This window comes from Osmia bicornis, chromosome 11, assembly GCF_907164935.1.
Source record: "Osmia bicornis bicornis chromosome 11, iOsmBic2.1, whole genome shotgun sequence".
NCBI lineage: Eukaryota > Metazoa > Arthropoda > Insecta > Hymenoptera > Megachilidae > Osmia > Osmia bicornis.
The window spans coordinates 4,084,583-4,090,582 of record NC_060226.1 but is presented as its reverse complement, the minus strand read 5'-3'; positions in this window follow the sequence as shown (position 1 = coordinate 4,090,582).

The window sequence follows — 6,000 nt, the reverse complement described above, 5'->3', positions numbered from 1 at the left end:
AAAGCAATTGGATTCGCACTCCGATTTCGCGGCCGACTTGCGATACACCCTCGACACGCTTCGTTCCCCAAATTAGAACCCCTCGATTCGTGAACCGACTGGACAAATTCCTTTTATTTTCAACGAACATCGATGTTTCTAAAGAGCGTTTTCGAAGAAATTTTTCACCTGTCATAGAAGAGCTACCAGCGGTTCCGTCTATCGGGTGCAGCTAATTGATCACCAAATAATTCCAGATGAAGAAATCTGAAGGGTTGAATCGTGGAAAAACGAGATGGGGCGTTCACGGTTCGATGATCCTTGAACATTGATACGCGACACTTCGATTCTCTAATAATCACGTAATTACCTCTGTATCTTCCACGGAAACGCTAGGTGCACTTTTGTGAAGCAAACAACGATCCAAGATAGAAGTAATTTATTTTTGGAATAATTCGATTACTAGACGGGGCGATACAAAGAATTTTAGTCGATCGAATTTGTCGGAGGAATATTGATCGATATTCTGAGCACGTGTGCCGCATCCCTGAGCACGCATCTGAGCACGCATCAAAGCTCGTGTTGCGCGCGAAGCCAGGCAGCAGGGTGCACGACGAGGGGGTGGGATTACGTCGTTAAAGCGGTTACAGTTCAGCGAACTGTCATCGAGGATCGAGCAGGTCGCTCGCTACCGGTGGTTGTCGCACCTGTGTCGTACCCGTTGTTATCCTCGCTTTGTTGCGTCGCACACCGGCTGAAATAACACATCCGAAAACACCACGTGCGTCCACGCACATACACGCGCGATACTCCGCTTACTAACGAGCCACGCTCGGCCTATAAGCTGCCAATTAACGGCCCATGAGAGTCCCGCTACGAGATTGGCCATCAATTAATTTGAATACTGCTCCCCCTCAGATACCACCCCTTTTGAAACTTGCGTCATCCTCGTTGACCATGTAGACTCCTGTTGTTCGCGAAACAGGTGGCCCCGTGCCAATGGACCCCCTCCCCCATAACCATCTATTTGAATTTAGAACGAATTTGAAAAATTAAGGACGACTATCTTTTCACCCTTAAAAATTAAAAGCGACTGCTTTCGTTTGCTACCTTTGCGAAAAATTCTGCGTCACTTATACACCGAGAATAATGCAAATCCAAGTCGATGATGAAGTTATTACTCATCGGAGAGTATCGATTTATGCAAAGGAACTTTAATTTCAAAGGTATCATTCATCTTCCAACCTCATCACCTATCAATCATCCGACGAGACTCCCATTGGCCATTCTTCTCGCCCACGATTCACCTCGCGAGAAAACAGCGCATTCAGCGTGGAACGAGATGGAATATTTGAGCGGTTACGTGGTCGGAATTATCGGGCGAAGGAAAGAATGGTCTCGCCTTGATGGCGACAGTCGACGGTTCCTCGGAATAATGCATTTCAATTAATTAGCTAATAAGCTGCCTCATTAAGAATAAATGGCATCAGCGTTGGTGGCGATGCTTGGTTACGTCACCTGCATTGATTTTGATTAACTATTATTGGAAAAGACGCGTTCACATAAATATTGCTTATCTGAATAATATTCAGTCGTGTGACACGTATCAAGTTGTATTTTAAAAACGATTAAAGACAGTAAAAAAAAAACGGAAGATAAAAAGTTCTGTCTTGATCTTATTAAAAATAAGAAACATACTATTTCAGGATTGAAAATACCACGTTCTTTTCTCGATTTAATTTTGATTTCATTTTAAAGGGTATTTAAAGCGGATCGAAAAATATTTTCGATCGAAGATATTCAATTTCGTTTCGCATAATCCATAAGCAAACAGCGTCGAACGGCTTAGCTGACCGTTGTCGGCGCTTCGTTTTCTCCCTTTACAGCAATTAACACGTTAATTTGACTGGCAGAGGCGTGCTGAACCCCGGACCGTGATAAAGGAGAAACAAACGAGTAGCGTCCGGTCGCTCGAGTTCCTGTTATAATCCTTGTTACGGTATCTCGGGATTCAGCGACCGGTTTCTCAACGAATCCATTTCGATTTTCATACGTTTCTATTGCCCTGACTTCGCTTATCGGACGAGCCTCGAGTACTCGTAAAACCCTGTATTTACGTAACGACCCGGAGAATATTATTAATCGTTAATTAAACCGGTACAAAGCGGCTCGATAAGATATCGTTGAACAGTGCTGAACTCACAGGGGGCTCGAGTGTGCCAAAACGATTGGATTCATTGAGATTCATCCGCTAAAACATCTAACCACCATATTTAAGTATATATTTTTAAAATAATCTTATCATTCAATTTTTATACGGAAATAGTTTGTCAGCTTTTGAATGGAAAAATAATGTAACGCGGACGTATAATCTATTGTATCTATCTAAATGAATCAATTGAAATGTTAGATCTTCGGTACGTTGCTTTTTCCTTCATTTGTTAAGTAAATCGTTGCTTGTAGATCGATTAGAGCTGAAGAAGATGAAAAGATTCTCGTTTGAGAAAGCATGTAGATAGTCACGAGGGCGATCCTTCTAACAAATACGCGAGGAACGAAACAACCATGTGTGTTCATTCGGGACTCCGCCTACCGACTTTGCTGGGCAATGACGCGAATATACATCCTCGTGTTATCGTGAACATCGGTACATTATGTTTCAAGAATTCCGAACGAATATCCACTTTGAAAGTGAACTTTCAACTTTGGTCTTAGCTTGAATTTCGAATTTCTCCTCGACAGTCCTCAAATCGTATACCTTCAATATAAAATCGTCAAAGTGAAATACTTGAAACAGTCGCCTTTGGAAGACAAACGTCGGACACAAATTATCTCAACTTATCCATGCGAATTCCTGAGGAAGACGTCCCATAGCGTCCACCCACCCCGACGTGTAACGCAACTCAGCCAGCTAATCGTCCATCCGGAGCGACGCGTTCCCCGACGTATCTTTCGAAATAAAAAGAAAAGAGAAAAAAAAAAGTAAGAAATAACCAGCTCGATGTAGCAGGCACGAGTTTTGCTCGCACATGTACCGTGGCGTGACATCTCGCAGCTATTACGATGACTCGTGGCGGCAGGTGCAACATCGCTCACTGTCCCACGCCGATATATTCAAATAGCCCGCTCTCCGGGCTACCATCTTGAGCGATGTTTCTCCTTTTTCCTCCGCCTTTTCGTACACACTTGTTCTTCTTATTCCTTTCTTACTTTCCATTCCTTTCTTTCTAGTTGTCCCCTCCCGCGATACGCCGTTCGTCGCGCGTCGCCTCTTTTTCGGCACGCTCGTGAACCGCTAATTAGCGCGGACTTTGCGCGCCGCGTGGATCCGTGGAATCCGCTCGGTTGTTTGTCACCCGCGTCGCGCCCCCTCGACCAACCTTCCACCCTTTTCTCTCGCCTTCCGTCCCCGGGACCTTCTCTTCCCCCCGTTCGGTTTCTTTGCTCGCCTTCTCCGCTTTCGACGCGACCAAACTTCCGACATCTTCCTTCCTTGAGAATTTTTAGTTCGCAAATTCGCAGAATCAACCCCCTGTCGATTCTGTACACAAACCTTCTTACGGAAGGAGTTAACGTTTACTTTGTTCAAACAGAATTAATTATGGTTATTTCTAATCGTTTCGATTAAATATGTGAGACACCGTTCGTTTCGTCGCTATTCTGCCTCGTTAAAAGTTTAACGAATAAACAATGCGGACCCTTAATCTGTTCACACATGGAAGGATACTTTTTAATTTAATTTTGAAACAGAACGAGGAAAGAAGAGAATAATTAATTTTGTGCAATCACTGTCTTTCATGATTAAAAATTGCTGGACCTGTTCATTAGCAACCATGAATTCAATTAAATAATTGCAAAAACAGATAGATTCTTTTCTCTTTCTATCAAAGCATATGCACGTTTTGATTTTTTCACGGAAAACAGTTGGTTCGCAGACAAAGAACGAGCTCTTTGAGCGAGAAACGAAAGTGGAATAGGGTGAAAGAGGAAGCGAGCGTGGCGTTTGATATTCCGTCAGGGCGATCTTCACGCCCGCGCCTTGAAGTCTGAATTATTGGCCACGAAGAGCGGCACCCCTTGTCGAATGGTATCCGAGCGTGACGCAGGGCGTCGAAAGTGCTCGGTGGCAAAGAGAACCGGCGCCTGGATAAATCTTACGAGACTCTAAGGACGGTTCTTCTCCGGAAGACGGAAACTGTTCGCGCTACTACAAAATCTGTCTATTTTAAACCAATTTTCGATACTTTGATCCGAAGAATACATCACAATCCCGTGCTATATTTCAGCATGCGTCCAATTAACGAAATTAGTCGATTTCTTGATCGCAAATATTCATGGCGTATACATTTTTGCTTTAAATATGTGCATCATAAATCCTATTCCTTCTCATTGATGACTTTTGACCATTTTCACTTTCGGTAACATTTTGATGAAACTGTTTATTTCTTATTTATCACCCTATCGGGACGACATTGGGGTTATCATTTGGTATTATTATGTAGGATGATCAGACCCAGAAAGAATATTTGCCGCGTAAACAAATCTTCCTCGCCGTCGCAGCGACAAAATTCAGATAAAGTACCTCTGTAAGCCCTTCTCATCTCTCCCGACATCCTTTCGAGTCCATTCGCGTAGTTGACTGTTTCGGATGGAAAGCGGACGAGAAGAAAGAGGAAGGACAGAGCCGTAGGATTCAGCGAGGGAAAAAACTTCGTCGCCTGCCGAATCCTCTTGTCGAACGGTATTCGAGCGTATCGCGGGGCGTCAAAAGTCCTCGGCGAAAGGGTTGCGGGTGCTCGGCGTGTTCAGAGGAAGCGTTTCTGAAGGAGGACCACGGAAACCGTAGACGAGTGAGTTCCCGGACTTCTCCAACCGAGTCGTGATAACCTCGTGAACGCGAGAGCAACGGAGACGCAACGAGAAATCGAGAAAGAGAGAGGTTCACCGGGGCGTGGACGAGGAGGCTCGGTAGACTCGGTGTTGCAGTGAAAAAAAAAAAAAGAAGAAAATCAAGGAGAGGAGTTTAATGAGCGAGTAGCGGCGAGAAATAATAACGTGACGAGGTTTATATACAAAAATGGGGACGCGAGGAAAAGGGTGGAAGGGAAAATCTCGCGTTGTCGCGCTTCGTATTTTCGTTTCCGGTGAAATGCGACCTACCCGATAAATTGGGAACGAAACTCGACGATGTCGTTCCCTGACTTCTCGTTACCTACGTTTCCCAGCCGACGACACTGGAAATAGAGAGTATACCACGAGATTGCCGTCGTCGAGAGTCTTCTTCCCGATTCTCAACCACCCAGACACTCGTGACACCCTCGAAACAGACATTGTTCGATTGTCACGCGATTTTGCTTCTCTTCGCGATGTCACTGTTTCCGTGTAATTTTAATGAAAAATTGAAATTTAAGTGCGTCGATATTGAGGAAGCTGATAGGTAGTCATACTTTGGGTCTTGTTACCCATTAATCATAGAGTAACCAATGCATTCAGTTAGAAATAATAGATTAATTAGAAAATGCGCCAACGGCCTTAGCCACTTAGGCTAAACCGGTACCCGTAAGATCACCGAAATCAAGCTAAGTTGAATACGGTTCCGCTAAAAGATGGCTGACTGTGTGCTGTTGGCGACAAAGGAGCAAATAGCGAACAAAAAAGGCTATAAACTCTCAAAAATAAAATAAAGCTGTCAGTGTCAAAATAGATAATTTAAAAATAGAGATAGTTTAGAGACTTTGATACATAAGAGAGTTGTAATGTTCTAATAGCGTAACAAACGAAACAAAATAGCAATTGCTCCTATTATTTATGTGTACATTCCTGAATCATTTCCTTCGGTATCTTATGCTAAAGATGCGACTTGAAATAATACGCCTGGTCGCGTCAACAGAACTCGTTAAAATGGAAACGAAAAGGAAGAAAATGAGAGTAGAATCGTCGGAAGTTTTCCATTACGATTTGAAAACACACCAGAAGAATGGTTGTTCATAGTCGTAAATCTTGTCGAACAAAAAGTCGAAG